Below are 23102 nucleotides of genomic sequence, written 5' to 3' on the forward strand. Positions count from 1 at the left end.
TCCTGAATAGTTTTAAGCTGATTTGGCATCCCGTGGTGCAAGACACTGAGCCATTAAACTGTGATGGGCCAGCTGGTCGTAGACTTGGATCGTAGTTCATATATTCCCCGGAAAGGCACACTGAAAAGATTAGCGTAGCCTTCTACGAACGAGAGGGGGGGAAGCAAGCGGTGAGCGAACAGTGATACAAAACAATTCGTAATCCAGTTTGGAGGCAAGAGAGCAAGCATGGCTCGCCAGTCCAGCCTCCCACAAACACACCCCTGTTGGGATATTGGCAAGTTGTCATGACGACAGGGATGTTCTGCTGATGAAGTCTCGCTTAACGTTGTCCAATCAGATCGTGAAACTACCACCGCAGCGTGAACAGCGCAGGACGCACCTATTCCGGTTGCACAATTCCAAGAAAGGGCTGGCGAAATCCGAGACCACCAACGGAAAATTAACAGTCTATGGGATGTTGTCAATGGAATGCCATGGTTCGACAAAACGCAATCAGCGGGGGTCGTGGATCCAGGGGCTGCCAGGTAGGGGGTCCCCCTTATTATGCCGTTAAAGCCGTATTTCTTTCGTGTTATTAGTACAAAATGTATATTCAACATTCGTTATGATTATTGTGGTAAACTAAATCAAACGTGTGTTAATATGACTTAGTGGTTTGCGTACCGAGTTGAAGCGATCCAGCTTCTTTGGAGAACTCCACTAAAATGGTTAAACACTCCTGCAGGTGGTTTTTGCAAATCTGCACCGGCAATGATAAACCCGATGAAAAGTGAAATGAAATCTTATGAATGGTTGGAAGTGTCATGCATATTCTGTCAAATCCAAGTCATATGATCGACTGTAATGTCATTTGCTATTCATTCCACTGCGGGATGTGAACCAGGAGCAAGAAAGGCTACTGTTGCTAAAGTGCAAAGTGAGCTAAAAACTCTCCTGGTGTTATTTTGAGTCAGGCCTTTTATCACAAACTGCAGGGAGGATTTTCTATTCATTTTCTCCAAGCTGACCAAAGGAGAAGAAGCCTTAGCTATGTGAAAGATGGAGGGCAGAGTGGGGGCGCATTCTTTTTTTTTTTTTTTTTTTTTCTTAGTGCACTGCAGGTAGCCGTTACGGTCATCATCCTTTTAAGCCTGTTATTGCGTTCTATCAAATGTAACATTTTTACTAATAACACAACATGACAATTCTTTTTTCTTTCTTTTAAAACATAAAATTGATATTATTTTCAAGTAGTTTTTAGCTTTTCGTTTGTACACTTCACGTTTCTGTCTTTAACCCCTCCCTTGCTGAACTCTATTCTCTCACACTGGTTCTCTGTGGGATACCATTTGACAGACTTGGACATAACACAGAGTGTATTCAATGGTTCAGACTTTGAAAATCAAATGTATGTATGTCTTCCTGAAAATAATTTGCTTGCCTGTTGGCTGGTTTGGACTTGTGTTGGCAAAGGTATTATATGTGTCATTTTTGTCTCACAGAATACTGATTTTCGTTTTTCTTTAGTTTCTCCCAAATGTGTTTTTGTCAATTTTCTATATTTGCTGGTAAAGATAAATGCAGCAGATGGGATGTGAAGCTGTAGCCATTCAGTCAGATTTCTCGAAAGAACAAGAATAATGTGTCGCTTTTAATGCCACTTTCATTAAATGTATGAGGAATTGCAGTAAGTCACGTAACTGTGTCAACATGGCAGCTCACCACCATGTCTTTCTTTCACTTAGCGATCTGAGGCCAGTTCACCATCTTATACTCAACTATATATATTAGTTCTGTTTTGCATATAATTATCCCATTTCATTGCTCTGTATCGGTAAAATAGATTTGGGCCGAGTTCCCCCAAAACCCTCATCAGCACTGCCTGATTGTTGTGCTACTAAAGTATATGTGTGAGGATCACTTGATTATTAGAAAGTAGGGATTTAAATCTACACTGATTCATTCAGTAAAACACTTTGATTGTAACAGTAGTGAGAGCAAAAAGGTTTTCACAACTTTGTCACTTGAAGTATTACAACATGGTACATTGTCATGGTGACCACTTGAGGTTAACCACTTTGAAAGAAAAAAAAATCTACTAATGCTTCATACACTTTCTCCATGCACAATATTAGTCAAAGCAAATAGCTGTACCACACCGCATTATACTCAGTTTTCTACTTTGATTGCTCAGGTTTTAATCTCGAGTCTATTGTAAAGTTTTCTTCGTCTTTCCCTGAAAATATATTCTTGTAGGTATTTCATTTTGTGTCTGGATATGTTTAAACACCTATAGCCCAGTTTGTTTTACTCATATAAACGTTCCGTGCCTTGGTCGACCACCGTAGTCCCATCACGGCTGGTAGAAGTGGGAATAAGCGTGCCATGATTGTTCATGCACAAACACCTGAATGAACCTGGACCTGTTGTATAATTATCGCACAACCTCCAGTTATTGTGATAACCGTCATCTTGCACGAAAGCTATCCAACAGACAATAGAAAATCAGGTCAACTCAAAATAATCCCGGGAGTCGGGAAATGTGCATTCATGTATTATGAAGTAAGGACGAGTTTGTGAGTAACCATGTTGACGGATAGTACGAAAACTGACCCAGTATAAGTGCACTCTTATTCACGGATACGTGCGAATTTGAGGTGGAAAGTGATCATTCTATTTTGGCCGAGTAATTGTTTGAAATGATGCACCTCAAGCAGGGCATTAGCACGACCATCGCCACGATGCTCATTTGAGCAGCACGATGGCATATTTTCGTGGATTTGCTTGTTCGCCATTAAGGACAGCAAACGCCTTTTCTTGAATTTTGTGTATTTGAACGGAACCCAAACATTGACAATGAGATTCAAGATGACTCCAGAGGATATGCCATTTTCAAAGTCATTCCTCTGAAAGGAAAGAACCACTTCACATCTTAATACCGTATTGGCGCGAACATAAAACGGTGTTTTTTACATTGAAATAAGACTGAAAAAGTGGGGTTCGTCTTACATTCGGGGTCTAGACATTATACCCATTCACGACGCCAGATGACGCCAGAAATCATTGAAGCGAATGCTGAACTTGACTCCCCAGGCCAAAATGAACCCCTGTCACAAAGAATAAAAATAAAAATAGCGGTAGCACGAAGAAGAAAAATTCAAAATAGCGGTAAGAAAGAAAAGAGAAGAAAATAATAGAAGAGATAACAGAAAATGGAGAAACGTAGTGACAATCTGGAGAAAAGTGGGTCAAAGCTCGGCCAGGTTAACCGGCAGCTGAGGTGAAGTTATGATGTAATTTACATTTCAAAAACCAGAAGCCATTCATTTACGAATGTTATTGCACTTTAGATTTGAATGAGGCAAAACAACATGCTTTTTCTCTCAAATATATTGCTATAATCATTTGTTTCAGATGTACTTTAACTATTTTCTGTATAAAAATTAATTTGGTGTTCAAAAAGTCTTTTTTCAAACTTGAGTCTTGAAAAAGAGCGGGTCGTCTTATAATCAGGGCCATCTTATATTCGGGCCAATACGGTAATTGTCATGACCACCAACATGACTATACATTCAAATTGCCTAGCAGGAAATGTATAACGTGATGATCGGGCTTGGGGTTGGCACAATTAATTGCCTGTCACTTGTCAGAGAAGTGCATATAAAAACGAGTACTGTTGTTTGAGAGACTGTCAGCCAAGGACAATGAATGTATCCAATTTCATCCCCAACTTCCATCTGATTTAATAAAGAGAGACGTGGAGCCCAGACAGAACTGTGAGAAAGTACTCGGCTGCAGCGCGGTCAGGTTGTAAACACAGACATGAAATAAAAGAGCCGCATTACAAACAGGTTTGATCTCCTCGGGGCTGTCCAGGCTGACTGACAGGGGAGGGGGTGGGGGTGGGTGGGGGAAGCAATGGTTTGGACTCCTTTTATTCCCATTTCTCACATCAACTACCTCTCTTTTGCCAGCAGCATTGTCATTTGAGCCGTCCGGATCCAAGTGAAGGTCCTGCATTGACAGAAGCAGCACCATCAAAGAGGGAGACAAACTGGCAGACAAACGCAGCCAGAGGCTGAAGACTTGAGAAACAGCTGAGACCCACCAATTTGTTAACGGCACCATTTTCGATGGAGTCATAACATTTCCCCCCTCCATCTCAGCCTTGTCTTTCCTTCGTTATGTCTTTGTTCATAACAAAGAGGCACAAAGAGATAAGCAACACACATTTTTTACCCCGTTTAGATATTTGATGGAAACAGCAGACTCTCATTCGGATGCCAAACTAATCAAATTAAATTCCTTGATATAATTTCGTTTTCAAATGATTCAAAAGCTGTTGTCATGCCAGTAAGATTGAGTTCTTTAAGAAACTCTAATTATTATCCTCTGTGTTCTTATGCCTCTCGTCTTGGAACAACCATGGGCAGATCATGAGATAATGAGTGTGTGTCTTTCTTCCGATGATGAGGCCCAGAGTGAGGATGACACGGTCCACAGATGAAGAGGCATCCTCCCCGGCTAATTTAGACAGGAGAATTAAAGGTCTAACATAGCTCCAAAGTGAATTGTGTCCTTGAAGTAAATGTGAGACATCAAATATCATTTGTAGCTGAAAGGCAGTTTCCTCAATGAAAGATAATTATGCATCTGCAGTCGAGGAATTCGCTTGTGCCTTCAAGAATCTAAATATATTATAAGGTAATGGAGAAAGACATTAACTTTAAGTCCAACTTCATTTCCATCTGAGATTGTTCTTTATCTTACTTCTTACACACAGCACAGAAATTTACCACCCACTGCCTAAGAAAGTTAGAGGTACGTGTGACATTGGGCTTTCAGCAAAGTGTGTCATGATATTTGTGTTAGCAGCAGTATATGGAGAATGTGCAGGTCTGCTGAAGTGGAAAAACCGGCACATCTTGATTTTTGTACTGGTGCAAACCAGGTTTTGTGTCTTTGTAAATTTGGACGACTTGACATGACGCTCCCGACTAGAAATAACAGTTTTTTAGCCACCTTGTACGTCAGTACACCACAGTGCCAGTGTGAAGTGTTTTGGAGCTATGAACAAAGAACAAATAGGCTTTTTCAACTTCCGAATGCTAGTACTGTCAAAGTTTCTACACGACACGATCTAGGGCAGTGTCCATATCATGAATTACTTAACATTATGTTTGTTCAGGCTATTTTCATCACCTCTGACATCAGGAAGATCATGTACTGTAACTGTATAGAAGGTGTCCAAATGTGGTGGCCACCTTACCTAATGAACAAAAATATCCCTCAAAAGGTACCATGAAATCCTAATCGGGCAATGTAAATGTCCGATTTTTTTTTTTTTTTTTCAGGGAAGAGTTGAAATAAATCATTTCAAAGAATAACTGAGTTAGTTTTTGGCTAAGGATTGAGTGGGGTGTTCCTTTTAGTACAGAATGACAACAGTGTGCAACAAACCTTCTGAATTACTGTTGAAATCAGTTCACTGAATGCATTAAGATAAGGTAAGAAAACCTTTATTTGTCTCACAATGGAGAAATTCGCCATTTACAGCAGCAACATTTTGAATGAAAGTATTTGCATGCAAACAAATACATTTAAAAATGAACTGTACACAGTACAGAATGAAGTATAAAATATAAAATAGAAAATGTAAGCATATATGCAGCTGCATATGTGGTGCATATGGTGGCTGTGCTATTTAATATGGGTGAGTGGGGGTGAGTCCAGGTTTTCAGGTGCGTCTATTCTGCGGGTCGGCAACACGCGGCTCCAGACCCGCATGTGGCTCTTTAGCGCCATCTCGTGGCTTCCTGGAGCTTTATAAAAAATGTTTGAAAATGGAAAAAGATGCGGGAGGGAAATGTATTTTTTTGTTTTAAATATGTTGTTTGTAGGAGTAAAAACATGACACAAACATTCTTAACGTTTCCCAATGCCGTAAAAATGTGTAGAAATTAATATTACATTTCAACGTTTCTGTCAACGAAGATTTGCGTCATATGCTGTGGCACACGTTTCTATTAGCAGGGCAGGAGGCAAGGCAGGTGGCTGTTGCAAAGAACTAAACAAATAAATAAAAATAAAAAACGGCGTTTCATGTACAATTCACCGAGGGTACTGGCAAAGAGAATCTGGAGGGCCGTGAAAAGCATTTTTAAAACTGTACATGTGGGCTAAGATAGTCAAAACGCTGCAAAAGTGCGTCCCATGCCTCCGCATCAGATCTCGACGAAGGTCGGTAGGCATGCGTCTGTCAGTGTGTTGTGTATGCGCGGGTCGATTGCAGTAGGTTGGTTGGACAAAAAGTAGATCTTCGGTCAAAAAAGGTTGGGCACCCCTGCCCTACAGAATGCACTGCATGGGGAAAAAAATAATCATGAAGGCTGATCGTGTAATTGTAGCAAACGTAGTCATTTTGATAGTAAGCTAATATAGCTCATATAGATATGGATACATGTTCCAGCAAAGAAAAAAGGAGAGCTGTGGTGTTGTTTTTTTTTTTTAAACGTACATTTTATTTACGCTTTTAACAGTCTCGACAAACAAAGACACGCCTGCGTCCGACTCCGTGCCGTCCTCTCGTTGTTCGACTCGAGAGGCGTTCAAAGACAGCCTCCGGAAAACGGAAATTAATGATCACTTACATGACACTAAGAAAAGCGAAAAATCAAGCGAGGAAATCACAAATTCCATTCTATGGGGGCATTTGTGAACACACAACAAAGGAATGAATAACAAACAATTCTGAGACAGTCCAGTCTCCTACATACATACAGCCTGTGTTTCCTTCATTGTAAATTTTATAGAAGGCTTTTATTTTTTTGTGGCTCCAGACATGTTTGTTTTTTGTTTTTTTTTCGTCATATATGGCTCTTTCAACATTTTGGGTTACCGACCCCTGGTCTATTCAATAGCCTGACAGCAGTCGGCAGGGATGATTATGATTATTATCATCTTTATTCCCTCCATCCATCCATTTTCCGATCTGCCTATAGTCACAACGGTCGCGGGGGATGCTGGAGCTTATTCCAGCCGTCTTCAGGCAGTAGGCGGGGGACACCCTGAACTGGTTGCCAGCCAATCGCAGTATTATCATCTTCATTGTATTTTTAAAGTCACCCCCCTGTTCAAGGAACAGCTGAGAAGGGGTGTCGGAGGGGCATGTCACATGTGGAAGGCGATCTGAGGTGCCCCTTTCACAGCCACCTGCGATCGCACCGAGACATCATCTGGCAGTGGAGGTCACCTTGCAGTCCCTAATTAAAATACTTTGTGTGTTTCAAACTCCTGCATGAACTTCACCAAATCAGTTCCTACTTCAACCATGTCAAGGACTGGGCACCTCTCGCGCGGAAATGAGAGGAGCCCATTCCAATGTCTGCCAACTAAGTCTGCTGTTTTAACGACTACAATGGCGCAAACCGCCCCCTTCCGCACCAAACTGACTGCGTCTGCAAAAATACCAACACTTAATATACATGACAGACTTGCTCTAGACACAGATGCAGAGCCCGTAGCTTCACCACATTATTACAAAAATCGATAACAATTAGTGCACTTAATATTGAGAATTTTTATTTGCATACCGAGTTGAAGCGATCCAGCTTCTTTGGAGAACTCCACTAAAATGGTTAAACACTCCTGCAGGTGGTTTTTGCAAATCTTCACCGGCAATGATAAACCCGGTGAAAAGTGAAATGAAATCTTATGAAGGGGTGGAAGTGTCATGCATATTCTGTCAAATCCAAGCCATATGATCGAATGTAATGTCATTTGCTAAATCAACATCAATGGAATTTTCCGGATTGGTTAAGAGTGAACATCATTCAGCGGCTGAAAGTTATGCTTGCTATAGTTAGACTCCCTGAGAAGGTGTGTAAGCTGGTACAACAATTTTGAATTCATCTTATAATTGCCCCCCTCCTGTTCAAAATGGTAAGCTTCTAAATGTCCCCACTGTGGGCCTGATAAACATTGTCTTATGTTAATTTCTAGATTTACCAAAAATTGGGGAGTCCAGATCATGATGCTGGGTGATTTTGATGGTAGGGATGTGCCAATGTGTGCTTGGGCTTCAAAGCATGTTTTGCAGCATTCCATCAATGGGTTTGTGTGAACATGAAGCGTCACGAGCGAAACGAAAGTCTTGAAGAAGGCTTCCTATGAGCAGTATGTCAGGTGGTCTAATACATTTGTTTAGTGCAGTATGTGCAGTAGAACAGTACATTTTTGAATGGCCTTCTATTAATATGTACAAGCTGACAACGAACCAAAATTGTTAAAACAGCAAGTTTCCACAAAAGCTCATCATCACGTCAAAATTAGCCTAATTCAAAGTTTAATGGGCAATTTAGTACTTTGTATTTAGCTTTGACTGTCATAAATATGTTATCTCTCTATCTATCTATCTCTCTCTCTTTCTCTCTCTCTCTCTCTCTCTTCGTTCGCGCTCTGCCATAATGCCATTGCAGTGTCAAACTGAAATCGAGCGACTAACTGAGCATCGTGGTGGGCTGCTGCGCTTACTAAAACGTGTGTGTGTGTGTGTGTGTGTGTGTGTGTGTGTGTGTGTGTGTGTAATAGAAATGTTATAAACGTTACAAATATTAATTGGTTAGACAAACTACCCCTCCCCCCCTTTTTAACCCTGAATTATGTCCATTTAAAAATTCAGCATTTCATCAGTCATTGATATTGAAGGAAAGTGTTGCTCCCAGAGTTGTATGATTGGGTTGGCCATGCATTTACAGACCTTGTTTTATACACTGGAGTAAAGGCACAGTGGAATAAGCCTAGGATTGCCCAATATTAAGAAAAAATATAGTTGGATGTAGATCAATTTATAATATATTAATCAACTGCTGAAGAGGTGTATTTTTTTTCAACATGAATGTTCCTATATTCCAATATATTAACACACTCACTCTCTCTCTCTCTCTCTCTCTCTCTCTCTCTCTCTCTCACACACACACACACACACACATATACACATGCACACAAACCACACAGACACACACTAATTGGAATAGGAACATGTGTCACACACAGGACCAGTGGTTTGGTTAAAAGATGAGGAACGCTCTGCTATTCACATGACTGCCCATTGGTTTTAATTATGGCTTGCTCTTTCAACTTAAAATCAAATATACTTCAAAACGCTTTGTGATTGCCCATTGTTTCTGTAGGCCATTGAGCATGGGGGAAGGGGCCACATATGTGTGTAGGGTATCTGTGAAACTGTTCTATATTTCTCCTTGACTATATCTGACACTGGTTCCTTCATCTATTAGCATGCACGCACGCACACACACACGCGCGGATGCACACTTTTGGAAGTGATGAGCATTACTCTGTCCACAGAATTTGTGTGCTCACGTCAGCGCACGCGTTTTCATGCAATTGCAGGATTGGTCTGCTTTATTTTCCCGACACAGCTGCACAGGCACTGTATTGATGTGTAACCCAATCCGGCACTTTAAAGGGCGAGAGGCCTGGACAGACGTGGTCTTGCTAGTATACCAGATGGGGCTTTATGATGAAAAGAGCATAATCCCCATCCAGGCATCACTTCCATCACTTGTGCCCTACAAAGCCATTCACGGTTTTATTTATTGGAATAAATAATCCCTTTTTGCACACTCCCAAGCAGAGCCCAATTTCGATGTTTCTCTCCTCATCCACTTACTTTCAGTTTCTATCTTTATCTACCCCCTTCTGACATTCTTCTGTTTCTTCATGCCTTTCTATCGCCTTCATCTCTTTGCCCCTCACCCCCTTCACCAAACCCCCTTTGCACTTGAAGACTTGCAAATGTGGTATTAGCTAAAATTCAGAGAGCCAGGCAAGTGATCTCTTTTTATCCACGAGGGCCTTTCTGATTGAGCTACAGCATGTGCATTGGAAATGAGTGCTGCACTGGGGCTGGCAAACCTCATGCCTGTGATTGGTATTCAATATACATGTCACTGCAGGACATGCTTGTTTGGGGCTACGAGTTTACTATGTCTCTATTTCGTGCCCTCTCGTGAGCTTGCCCCGAATTCCAGGCTTAGAAAATGGCTTTCGCTGCAAGTATCACACAGAGAGAAAACAGTAAATTGGACTCTCTGGAAAATAGTGTTTGGCCGGGGTTGGACTTAAAGTGTGTCAACATTATGCTGCGGGTGTAGTCGGGCATATGAAAATTTTGATGATGATTGATTTCATGAGGGGTAACATTATTACAAAAAGACAGAATGCTGTTTGCTTCTCAGATTTGTTTTCCATTACCCCTTTGTATTCAGTTGAACTCTATTACATAAAATAAGAGTATTCACAGAAAATATCTTTTTTTTTTAATGTTTTGCTCATAATCTTTTCATAGTACCGTAATCTGTGCCCGCTGTCTAAAATCCCCTGCAACTTTTAGTCTAGTTGCTGCTTCAATTTTTTTTTCATCCATAAAATACACACGCGTTCTCCCTCAACCTATCGATGTAGTTGCCTGTTCTCTTCATTCTCTGAGTTTCACTGACGTCACCATGATTTTGTGATGTCTAACTACTTATGTCACACTTGCAGAATAACCCAGAGATTGAATTTGAATTTACATTAGGCAGATGCGGCACACATTACGAAAACGACATTGCTTAAGTTGGACTCAGACACTGATGTATGAATGAGCAAGTGTGGTTTTACGTGTACTTTATCTAAATGAGGAATCCTACCCCAATGGACGAGCATCTAATTTATCACCCCAAATACATGGGTTTCAAGCATTTGATGAGCAATCATGCACATTTTTTTGAGATGAAGGAGACATGACAATAGCTCACAGTGATTGAGTGTTTAGCACATCCGCCTTACAGTTTGTTGCATGTCCTCCCTACCCCTGTGTGGGTTGTCCCCTCATGCATGCAATTCATATGTTAGGGTCAGTGAAGACTCCAAATTTGTCTTAGTTGTAAATATGAGTATGAATGGTTGTTTGACACCCGAGGTCAGTTGAGATCAGCTTCAGCTCATCTGCAATGCTAGCAAGTATAAGCGGCATCGTAAATGGATAGACCGATGCCCTACTGAGACCAATCTTGGTTTTGTGGTCCAGACAAATTCTCTGAAATTAGGGGATCAATCCATACCAAAGACCTGGTCATCTCAGAGAATTGAAGACGTTGGCAGTGGCGAGCCAATATTACATAAGAGGACACAAATGCCCCTCTTCTAGTGAAACCTCAGGTCTTTTCTGTCGGTTCTTTTTTCAAGGTTTGCCTTTGCTCATTTCCAAGTGTAGAAAGTGAAGTGTCAACACAAACCCGGTCAATCAAAAGCAAAATCCTGAAGGTATTGAGAGCACTGAAAGGTACATGGTAACAAATGTGAGAGGTTTGAGTGACTGTTAAAAGAATATTCCAGGACGATACAGCAGGAAAACAGAAAGCATTTTTTTCTAGGAAACTTTGAACAGTAAAGTGTCACTTGAACAGGGTGACGGATTATTATGAGATCAGTTTAACAAAGTGCTGATGCACGGTGCTATCGTAACTGCCTGTCAAGACTTTGTAAATGAAGATGAGCCTGATATAAAGTGCAATGTTGGGTGGAGTAGCTGTTGCTCGCAAGGAATCTAAGTTTAGAGTGAAGAACAGAATCTAGTGGTTTTATTGTCGTGACAGACACATGTCTGTACTATAGATACTGGCACTGGAGTCCAAAACTGATAGAAAGACTACTTTGACCAGATGTTTCCCACATGGTAGGGGAAATGTGGTTTTGATCTGCTATAAATCTTTTTTTTTTCCACTTTAGTTGACACGAGAGTGTATTTACACAAGTTTTGAAGACATTTTTTGGGGGTCCAACCCAAGGCCTAGATATTTTTGTCCAGTGAAACCTTCAATATTCTTTCAATACACACGCGAGATCAGTTTTGTACATTGACCGAGTCAGTCCTATTTGGTAGTAAAAAAAATGAGCCAACTTGAGTCGGCGAGTATGTGCAATCATGGCAAGCCGAGTCGGTGCGGTGCAGTGAAAACGGCCGATTCAGTGATCATATCATCTGGTTACATGAACTGATTGTTGGCGGACACACATACACACACACACACACACACACACACACACACACACACACACACACACACACACACACACACACACACACACACACATTTGCGCATATCATTCTGAATGCTGCAGATGCTGTAACAGTAAAAGTAAAAACAGCAAAATGAGGTGGAGGCGACAAAGAGCTTTGAGGAAGTCGACATGTATCTCCAAGGACACATACCACCCAGCAGATCAAAGGACCCGGAGGACGTTTTTGATGGGGAAACCACAGCGGTTTTCAAAGCATTGTCGGGCCGCATCTCACCATGCCACCAAGGCTCGTGATAGAAATTCTAATACATCCGCCTGTCAGTTAATTGACGCTCGATGCTGTCCCTTGGGGGACGCCGGGCTACTCTTTGGAGAGCGTCTTTGCTCTGCTGCATGCTCATTATTAATTTTTTTTGTCCAATCCGCTCCTTACTAACATAATTTAATCGCTGAACTATATTGTGTGTCTTGTCACTGGTATCTAATCTTAGGTGAAGAAAACTCCAGTTTTACACATATTCATTTTTATCTCATCAACCTACTTGTATGACGATGTTGACTGAGGAGATGTGTGTTTGTATTTACTCAGTTTTATTTGATCATTGAGGGACTCTTTTTCATTGTCTATGTGGCTGAGGACACGAGGAGGACACGGAGTGAAAGTGACAGGCAATTGTTTCATAGCTTTGCTGCAGCTACAAGGAAAAACGCTGAATGTAAAACCAGCTGTCCTGTCATTCCAAAGAAATGCCCACAACTACAGAAAATACTTGACAAGAAGTCACACCACTCCGTGCGAGAAGTAATGATGACTGGCAGCTGATCTGACCTTGAGTTACGAGATAGACAATTGAGTTATTTCTACATATGATTATTACATATGACTTTTGTGTCATATTTTCTGACACGATCCAAGTACTTCATAATAGAGCCATAATGCATCAATTCCTTCTTGTACAATTTCTGCTCTGTACAAGAAACATTGCTATTACATGTTTGCAGAAGGTATGCAGATGTGTTTGTTTTTACAAAGCAGCCTTTTTTATTGTATTGTATTGTATTTCCCATTTTGTATTGGATCTCATTAATTCGTGCAGGTGAACACCTCTTGGCTTCTCAGTGTACAATCCTATTCTTACTTCTTTCTCTGATCATGCGAGGGACCTGACGAGACCTCATTTGGGGGCAGCACAGTGGTCGAGTGACATGAAGTGTTGCCTCACAGCAAAAAGGTGTCAGGGATCAAGGTCTTAGAGATAATAGAACCTTTCTGTGTTGAGTCAGCATGCTGTAACGGTGCTGTATCATAGGTTAATTGGAAACTCTAAATTGGAGTTGCCAATGTCAGTCAACTCTGATGTGCAGTATGTGTCAGACACGTAATTGACAGGAATTTTGCGTAGCCGCTAGCCAGCATTCCAAGTTAATTTTGACAAGAAATTAAAATTTTGTTTTAGTCCAATTTTAGTTGATGAAAGCAGAGCAATTTTAGTCAACTCAATTAATAATGAATATAATTGATGCTTTCCTTCAGGATGCACGAAAACTTTGATACAGAAAAAGACTTGTTATTACTATTATATTGAAAAAATGCTTTGACGCCATTGAAACTCTTGGTCAAATCTTCACCAATTTTCAGGATTCCTCTTGTCTTTTTTGCTCTGCATCTGCGATGATGTGCAGACGGTATTTACATTCAATATATACTCTAAACAGTTACGTGGTCCTGCCAGAGAGAAGTCTATGACGTTTTTACAAAAGAGCTTTTTGCTATTTATATTCCTAAAATGTAATGTGGTTTACTTATGCAGCTGGACGGCACAAATCAAAGCATTCATTGCCGGGGATCAAGTGCAGGCAGAAAAAGGGAGCGAGAAAGAGGGATTGAGGGGTGGAGGAGAAAATGTTCAAAGCGTTCAAGGTCACGTTAAGGGTCAATCCCCGTGCCTACTCACTGCCTGCATGAATTCATAACTGCCAATTGACTTTCCAAGGGCTTTCATAGGGAGGTCATTAAATATGCAGTTTAATAATAACAGTCATTATGCTACTTTTTTGTTTCCACCATGCATTTAGGACAGAAGCATCTAAGCTTTGGTGTATAATAATTGGGCTGGTACCTGCTTCCCTTTAGCTCAGTGTTTTCCTCTGAAATACAAAATGACAGCCAACCATTTCCTGCAACCACTCATATAAAAGGACTCCCACCACTGGTTTTTGCTCTGATTGGATCAAAGCTTTGACCTGTGTTGCCGGGTGACCTTTACTGATCCCATTGGAGGGTGCAGAGGGGTGGAGCTTTGCCTTGGACACCTGGGAATTGCTTCAATGGAGGCCTCTTCAGGGGCTCGAACCTTGGCTTTTTGATACCGCCACATGGGATATCTGACACTCTTCTCATCTGTGAATTCAAGAATGCATTTGCTTGTTTCTCCCCATCACTGTCACTTGCATTAAATATTATCCATGCTTATCTTGAAGAGTTATGCGGTCTTGCTGATTGTTTCAGGGTACAGAGCAAGGTGGTGGCAGCCGACCGTGGGAGCCAGCTGGCGACAAGGTGGTTCAGCTGGCAGTGCTCAAAGCTCCCAAGAGGAAAAGAAATGTTTGAAGAGGACACTTCAGGACGCTGGAGGATGACAAAGGACAGCTGGACAAGAGGAGGCTTGACCGGCCTATGGACTGCAGTCATGACAAACATCAAATGATGGTGACAGTCCGTCCAGTTCCGATTTGTTCAGTAAGTTAATGAGACACATGGCTTGCTTTGCATTTACACTACAGCTGTACTCATTACCTTCGCACAACACCAGGTGAAGAGCTGTTAGTTAAACGGTTACTTAGTTCGTTAAGCAGTTAGTTCAACTCGGGAGGTAGATAGGTTGGCTGGTTGGTCGATACAGGCATAAACCTATTTCTAGTCTCTGTAGAGGGATAGCACAAAAGAAGAATCCAATTTTGGTCATCGTTGTTGGAATTTGGGGCAGGAATTTACATCCATCCATCCATCCATTTTCCGATCCGCTTATCCTCACAAGGGTCGCAGGGGGTGCTGGAGCCTATCCCAGCTGTCTTCGGGCAGTAGGCGGGGGACACCCTGAACCGGTTGCCAGCCAATCGCAGGGCACACACAGACAAACAACTATCCACGCTCACACTCACACCTAGGGACAATTTAGAATGTTCAGTTAGCCTGCAATGCATGTTTTTTGGAATGTGGGAGGAAACCGGAGTACCCGGAGAAAACCCACGCAGGCCCGGGGAGAACATGTAAACTCCACACAGGGATTAAACCCGGTACCTCTGCACTGTGAGGTCAACGTGCTAACCACTGGACCACCGGGCCGCCAGGAATTTCCATGTTTTTTTTTTCTCTACTGTATTTCATCCTCTGTGACTTGACAACTGACTAAACTTGCTTAAAATGTGTGGTTGAGTTTTCACGTGTTTGTTTGTGTTGTTCACATATTAATTTTGTACGAAGGAATGCATCTTTTCCCACATTTCAAGATTAATAAGGGCCCGGGGCAAATTTCTGTTGGGGAATGCCCCTATGTACTCTCTGACCTTGATGATTAAGAATTTATTCGGCTCTTGTTTGTTCTTTTTGCGATTAACAGCAACAAATAGCTTGGTGCTGTCTCAAGCAAAAGTATGTGTTTGATAGATACCTCAATGGTCACTCGGTTAGGCTGTGTTGACACAACATAGAGAAGAAAACAGGAAGTCACAATTCACTGAGAATAAATGGACAAACTGGGTTTTTATCAGATAGCTGCAATACCAGTTATATTTCCCACGCCTCATAGTGACACATTATAATCGTAGAAGATACAATACATAAAGTGACTTGGAATCTTTAGTTTCTCCCAGCATGCTTTGCTTTTATATCCGCCAATCATCACCTAGCTCCTACGCAAAATCCAACTGTCTTTCTTCTTCTATCTCAATTCCCACCCTTTCGAACTACCACTAAGCTGTTTGGAGATACAGTGCAAACCTCATTCTAAAATGCACACAGAAATGCTCAGTGCTCCAACGTCAGCATTTCGGGCTACTACAAGTTCTACTCAACACACACACACACACACACACACACACACACACACACACACACACACACACACACACACAGAGCGAGTGCCAAGGAGAAATGAGAATGTGAGGTGAAATCTGCTAAATCAGCCAAAGCCAGGAATGTATTTTCATTAGACAAGTTTGTTTGAGGGGATTGGTTGCTGAAGGAGAAAGAGAGGTTACGCCAAGGTATCAGAAACGGTGATGGCAGTGCTGGTGCGGTAATTAGATTTGTGGACAGAACAGAAGTTTATCAGCTCGCTGAGGATGGTGACAGGGCTACAGGGACATCTTGATGGATATTGGATGTGCTTGTGTGTGCGTGCGCCCGTATGTGTCTCACCTCCACTTAAACCACAGTGTTTTGTCACCTTTGAACTGATGACATTGAAGAGTCAATTGCCTCTAAAATTGTCCAGTTAAGAATTTAACTCAATGTCAAACTCAATGAATTTAACTTCATTAATACTGGTGCACGTGTCCCACTAAATGAGGTCTGGGGATGACCCTATTGTCAATGTTCTGTCTTGAGCAAGCTATCTGATGAAAGCAACTTTCTGAAAATCAGATCAGGATAAAGAAACTGATGAATGTTTTGCGCCATCTCTCGCAACTTTAACCCCCCCCCCGCGCATTGGCTGAGATGGATCAAAATGGCTTTTACCTGGAAAATAGGGGCGAGGTTTATGCAGATTGAAGCGCCGCAGGCATAATTCATCATTTAAAATGAAATCGGAGTCATTAACATATGCACAGAGGTGCGAATAAAATGGGCCAGTGCGCTTGTGTGATGAATCTGACGCTGCGCAAAAAACATTTCTATGCGTGTATTACGAATGAGGTCCAAAGACCCTTTACGTATGTGTAAACAAACGAGCAAAGAGGCAAAAAACATTTTATGCTAACAGTGTGTGGGGGCGGGATTTGAGTCGTGTATTCCGCTTTTCATCCAAAGTCGGCTGGGATAGGACACAGCACCTTGTGAGCGTGCACAGGATAAGCGGTATCGAAAATGGATGCCTGGATGGGCTATAAAAGAAATATGGAACTAGTGGGTGGGAGCACATGTGGCGATTTTCACTCTGTGTGGATGGACACTCTGAAAAAACATGTATGTTAGGTTCAAGGACCTGTAGCATCAAGGTGGTCCACTTTTCACTTACAAGTTCACTTTCCTCAGGAAAACGAAACTAACATTCATTTTCAATAATATGCATCTGTTTTGGAGCACTTTGAAAATAACTCAATGTACCTGGCTGGATTGCCCATTTTTCAGGATCTTAATCAAAATCGATACAATACAATACAATCAATACACTAAAAATCAATGTCATATATGTCTTGGTGACATCTGGCCATTGGGGCAGACTGTGCAAGTATCTCTGGACTTCTGTCAGAGGGGGGATGCCATGGACCCGCAAAATGTAGCGCACTCGGAAATTGGCAAGCTTAAACCCGAAAGGGAGCTTTTGAGCAAGACAATGAAGTGCGTCATCTTTGAAAAGTGGGCCACAATCGGAAGGATGACTATTACTTCTCGGAGGAGGTTAGTCAGTTACAAAATCTAATGCAATGTGGGCCCATGCGCTGGATGGGCTGGGGGGGGGAGGGGGCAAAAGATCAGTAGGAGCCGCATGCAATGCTGATGGAGTAGGCAGGAATAAATTGTTTGGCATCTGGAAGAACAAAAAAAGGAAAAACAGAGGGAAGAGCCAACTGTCAGAAGAAAGAAAACATAACTCAGAGGATCATGACACTCTGTTGTATATTTGGTGTTGCCCACTACACAGAGGACCACGTTGCGCACATGCAGGCATGCACCGAGTGATGTCAAATTGAAATGAGAGAACAAAAATGCTCCACCACTTCATCTGGAGAGGTGATGCCTGGCGCATGGGCACCTCAATACTCTCAAGCGGTACTCTGAACATGACCTTTTGCTTTCAGAATCCAAACTCTTCATTTTTAACTATGAGTAAGAATTAAAAGCATTCATGATTCAATGATTTGTATTCCGTGTTTCATCACTGAATTCCCTTAAAGAAATTGTTTGAGAAAAACAAAAACGAAATAACTACAAATAAAAATTTACTAATCAGTCACGAGGATATACTGGTATTCACATCCTAACACATGATGCAACAATAGCATCACCTAAAATTAAATAATGTCAGGTGTCATTTCCCACGACTAGTATTCTGTGGAGTTTTTTTTCAGAAAACACGTTGGTGAATGCCACATTCTTCTTGAAATGTGCATGGGGCAAAATGGTTTGTGAATAAAGCCACGAGAGCCCTTGATGTCTGAGGGCACCTAAATGTCACAATAATAATATTCATTTTAAGACCCAACTTGTTTCTCTCCTGAGGTCTTCTTTTTCTTCCTTCCTTGTTCTTTTGCCACCGTCCTTGTCACCTTGAGGTGTAACAGCAGAGTGATGGATGATATTTAGAGACCCGGTTAGTGGAGAATGATAGGAATGAAGGGAAAATGAGAAAGATGAGACAAGCATAAAGGGAGTAGAGGTGATGGTGGGTGTTTTTCTTTTTCTTGCCGTTTCTTGCATTAAACTCCTAAGGTGGCTGTGCACGGCTGATAGCACTGCAATTGGCACATGAACACGCATTATAGATGCAAACATGCGCTTTCTCTCGCTTTGCTTGCTCTACGTGGCAATCACCATGGTAACAAAATGTACAGAACACAATCGGCTGGGATATTTTTAAGTTTCAAAGACATGGAAACAACAACGGGGACAACAAAGGGAGGAAGAGAACTCGGGACCAAGAGAGACGAGTGAGCGAGAGAGAATAAGACTAACATCAATGTAAGTGCAAGCAGATGGAAATCTGAGGTGTGCGAGTGTAGTGTGTGTGTGTGTGTGTGTGTGTGTGTGTGTGTGTGTGTGTGTGTGTGTGTGTGTGTGTGTGTGTGAGTGTGTGGCTTCAAGGTCACAGCCGAGAACTCTCTGTACTGAAGACATCAAATGATAGTGAGGTATGGAATATTGACAAGGGGTAAAGAATCTTGAATATTTTCTTCAAAATAATTTTCACTGAATCAATAACCATATTTTCCACGCTAAAAGGTGCACTGGATTATGAGGCGCACCTTCAATGAATGGCCTATTTTGTAATGTTTTTCATATATTGGACGCACCTCATTATAAGATGCAATCTACAATGCATCCACTAGATGGTGCTACGCTTAAAGAAATGCCAACAGAACACTACACTACACCCTGATTTATAGAGCGACGATTAGATGTCAGTAAAACTTATTTAATAAAGCAGTGACACAGTTCACTTAACCAACAGCAAGTTATAACATTGACTCATTAACGTTGAACTCTCTTGCCGCTGCTCTATTTCCGTGTTTAACTGCGAAACCAATCGCCTTAAGTTTGAACTCTGCGTTGTAAGCATGTCTCTAGCAAGGAGCCATTTTGGGGTTGACATATTACCATAATGACCAAACACAAGGCGCATCAGCTTTTAAGGCACGCTATGAGCTTTTAAGAAAATGGAAGGCTTTTAGGTGCGCCTTTTAGTGCGGAAAATGCGGTAAATGATTTGGTCCTAATCATAGCTGTTTAGGATGGCTGAAGGTGCAAATGATTATGATTATTTACAGGATGTCAAATTGAAATCTCTCAATGTGTGCGCATCATAGCGACATGAAAGGCTGTATTGACTGAATCAGTGTTCTTGTTTTAAACGCTTTAAGTGACAATTATTGGTTTCCATGAAGTGATCATGATTCAGTTACTGGTTTGCTCTGTTACATGACAGAAAATAGGGAAAATGTAAAAGTAAAAGTGGTTGCTTGCTAATGTATCTTTTGATTAAGACTGTGTGCCCCGAACTGTAAAACAGCTGCAATAATTCTGAGGATTCATCTACTCTCTCTGTATCTCTCTGTATCTCTCTCTCTCTCTCCCTCTCCCCCTCTCCCACTCCCACTCACTCTCACACTCTGGCTGTTCTGCTTCATCTCTTCTTCTATATACAGTATATACATATATATAAAAACCTGTATAACCTCAGGTGCATTCAACTTCAGAGCTTCCACTGCATGTGACTCCCATTTCAGAATATTTGCAACACCGGTTTTTACTTGAGTCTTGCTTTTGTCTCTCAAAATGATTGCATAACTCAGATGCAATCAGATGATTGTTTCTAGCTTGCAGCCTTGAGACTAACTAACCGTACATGCACATGCACATGTAGGCTTCACCTTGACACCAGCTGCAATTTTAGTTTTTAGGCCAATGTGCTGCAATCATTTTTTAAGGAAAGTCGGCAGTCCAATTCACGAGGTCTCGTGAAGTAGTGTCAAATGGAAGCATTTCAACTGTACATCTGGGCTGAACTAAATTCAGACAAGAAGGTCACAACAGGGTTACTGGCTGTGTTGTGTTGTTGTTGTTATTGTTTTGTTTTTTGTTTTTTCATAAATGCAGATGAAAAACTAGTGTGGTGAGCAGCTACAGATTGTGCTCAGTTTGTTTTACTGTCACAATATGCCTCAAAAGATAATTTGATGATTTGTTTATTTTGCTGCCAGGTTCGACTTCCACCTCCACTATCTTCTTCCAGACCTTCGTCCTGTTCATTTCTTTGCTACCTTATTCATTTCTGTCAGCTGGTTTTCTCTGCCATTTAGCGATACTAATAAATCATATTATGTCAGTCATGGATTACGTGTACCGGCAGCCAATCTCATTGAATAGGAAAAAAAAGATCAAAGATGTTCCTACAATCGCATCTTCATGGATATGGGAGGTGGACATTGATGTGTGTGTGTGTGTGTGTGTGTGTGTGTGTGTGTGTGTGTGTGTGTGTGTGTGTGTGTGTGTTTATTTGAACATATGCAAACATGTAAGTCTACTATCTGAATGTGTGGGTGTGTTCATCCTGAGTTTATTATGAAATTGATTTTTTTTTACTTCTTTGATGTCTGTTAATCTGTTTTTCTTTCTTTACACTGAAAAAAAAAGTCACCATTATCATTTACATTTCTGAGGGCCAGTCATGCATGATTTTGAACTTGAAACTAATTTTTAAGGATCTGTTTGGAGTCCTTTCATAACAACACGAATTTTTGGTGACTGAGAAAGCAGACATCGACATTTCTGTTTCGGACTCGGTTTATGAGACCCTGCATACTCAGGTCATGTTAGGACATTACATTTCTGCTTCCCAGACCAGTGATACAGTACTTCATTTTTTGACCTTTTCTGAACTTATTTGAACTTATTAGGCACATTTGGGCTCCCTGCCCACATCATATTGTTGTGACACCACAACATTATATTAATTCGAGTAAAAATAAAATGGTAGCCAAATCTGCAAAAGACTTCAAGAGCAACTCCTAAAGAAAAACAGGGAAAGGTAAAATGTATATCCAAAATTTCGGGAATTAAATCAGTGTATTTAGGTACAATAAAATCTCTAGCTTCATATGACATTAATATTTGACATGGTTTAGAAATAGCTGGAAAATATAAAACATCAGTTATTCTTATAAAAAAATTTTAGTACATTGACATTTGACGGAATTGTTTTCAACTAAATTTGTGATTAATTTGAATTTATACTTGTAAATGGTTGTTTCAAGTGGCACATTTACTGTACCTATTTATGTGGTTAAATAATTTAGAAAAGTAAGAAATTGTAAACAGTTCTTATTCAACCAACATCGAACCATCTGTCTTTGTGCTAGATTTTCATTTGAATATGGCTTTAAAGGGGAAGTAAACCCAAAAATGTTCTTTATACTCTATTAACATATTCTATGCCCCTTCATTAGTCTGAACATGTAATTGTGAATCATATTGCGCTTGTGGAATATGAGTGAAGCAGCAAAATCCACCTATTTTTCGTCATCTGTGGGGGGCGGCCATTTTGCCACTTTCTGTCAACTGAAAATGACATCACAGTTGCTCAGGGCTCAGGTAACAACCAATCACGGCTCACTGGTTGTCTGAAGATGACCCATTGGTTGTTACCTGAGCCTTACATATACCATGATTCTGTTGAAACACTGGCCTTTGTCGCACCTATCTCACTGATTCTTATTTTTCACTAATTTTTCTTCTTCTTTGGTGTTCAGGCTTCTTCTCTGTTTTCCGTTGACCACAGCACCACTCTAGACTTAGGCTTGTAAATTGCAGCCTTTCATTATATTCAGCATCTTCTTGTGGACACACACATTTCTTGAACTGATTCCATGTTTACGAGATTATGATGATGATGAGGATGATGCTGATGATCATTTTATGAATGGAGTTACCGTTTAGGGCGGCCCGGAGGTCCAGTGGTTAGTACCTTGACCTCACGGTGCAGAGGTTCAACTCCAGCGCCGTCCTCCTTGTGTGGAGTTTGCATGTTCTCCCCGGGCCAGCATGGGTTTTCTCCGGGTACTCCGGTTTCCTCCCACGTTCCAAGAACATGCATGGCAGGCTGACTGAGTTCTCAAAAAATTGTCCCTCGGTGTGAGTGTGAGCGCGAATGGTTGTTCGTCTCTGTGTGCCCTGCGATTGGCTGGCAACCGGTTCAGGGTGTCCCCCGCCTAGTGCCCGAAGACGGCTGGGATAGGTTCCATCACCCCCCGCGACTCTTGTGAGGATAAAGCGGTTCAGAAAATGGATGGATGGATGGATGAAGTTTCCTTGTGAACATGGCCTAGTTTTGCAGGTGTTATGTGTGAATGCATATTGTATACCAAAAAAGGCAGCTGTCTAGCTGAGTGAATGATCTTCAATTTAACATAACTCAACTCAACTGTATTTATGGAGCACTTTCAAACAGACATCACTGCATACAAAGTACTGCACATGGAGCAACTAACATATATACAACAATAAAGCGATAATCAGTAACAAAGATGGTTGTAGGCACCAAACAGTAAAACTAAGATCAAATCTGAGTCATGCTGAATCAAATGCCAAAGAA

At 41.3% G+C, this 23102-nt stretch overlaps 1 long non-coding RNA gene across 2 annotated transcripts in view; it reads left to right on the forward strand.

The window, feature by feature from the left end:
• Positions 1-274: 274 nt before the first annotated feature.
• The window catches only part of LOC109527270 (uncharacterized), a 29513-nt gene continuing 6685 nt past the window's right edge, over positions 275-23102 (forward strand). The window contains exons 1-2 of one of the 2 annotated variants that reach the window (XR_002170500.1): positions 275-527; positions 14579-14809. This is a non-coding gene — a long non-coding RNA (uncharacterized LOC109527270). Of the gene's footprint in view, positions 528-14578; positions 14810-18905; positions 18974-23102 lie in introns of those variants that run through there. The other variant, XR_002170501.1, reaches the window with a different exon arrangement.

This window comes from Hippocampus comes, unplaced genomic scaffold (genome assembly GCF_001891065.2).
Source record: "Hippocampus comes isolate QL1 unplaced genomic scaffold, H_comes_QL1_v1.1 scaffold86, whole genome shotgun sequence".
In the NCBI taxonomy this organism is placed as follows: Eukaryota; Metazoa; Chordata; class Actinopteri; order Syngnathiformes; family Syngnathidae; genus Hippocampus; species Hippocampus comes.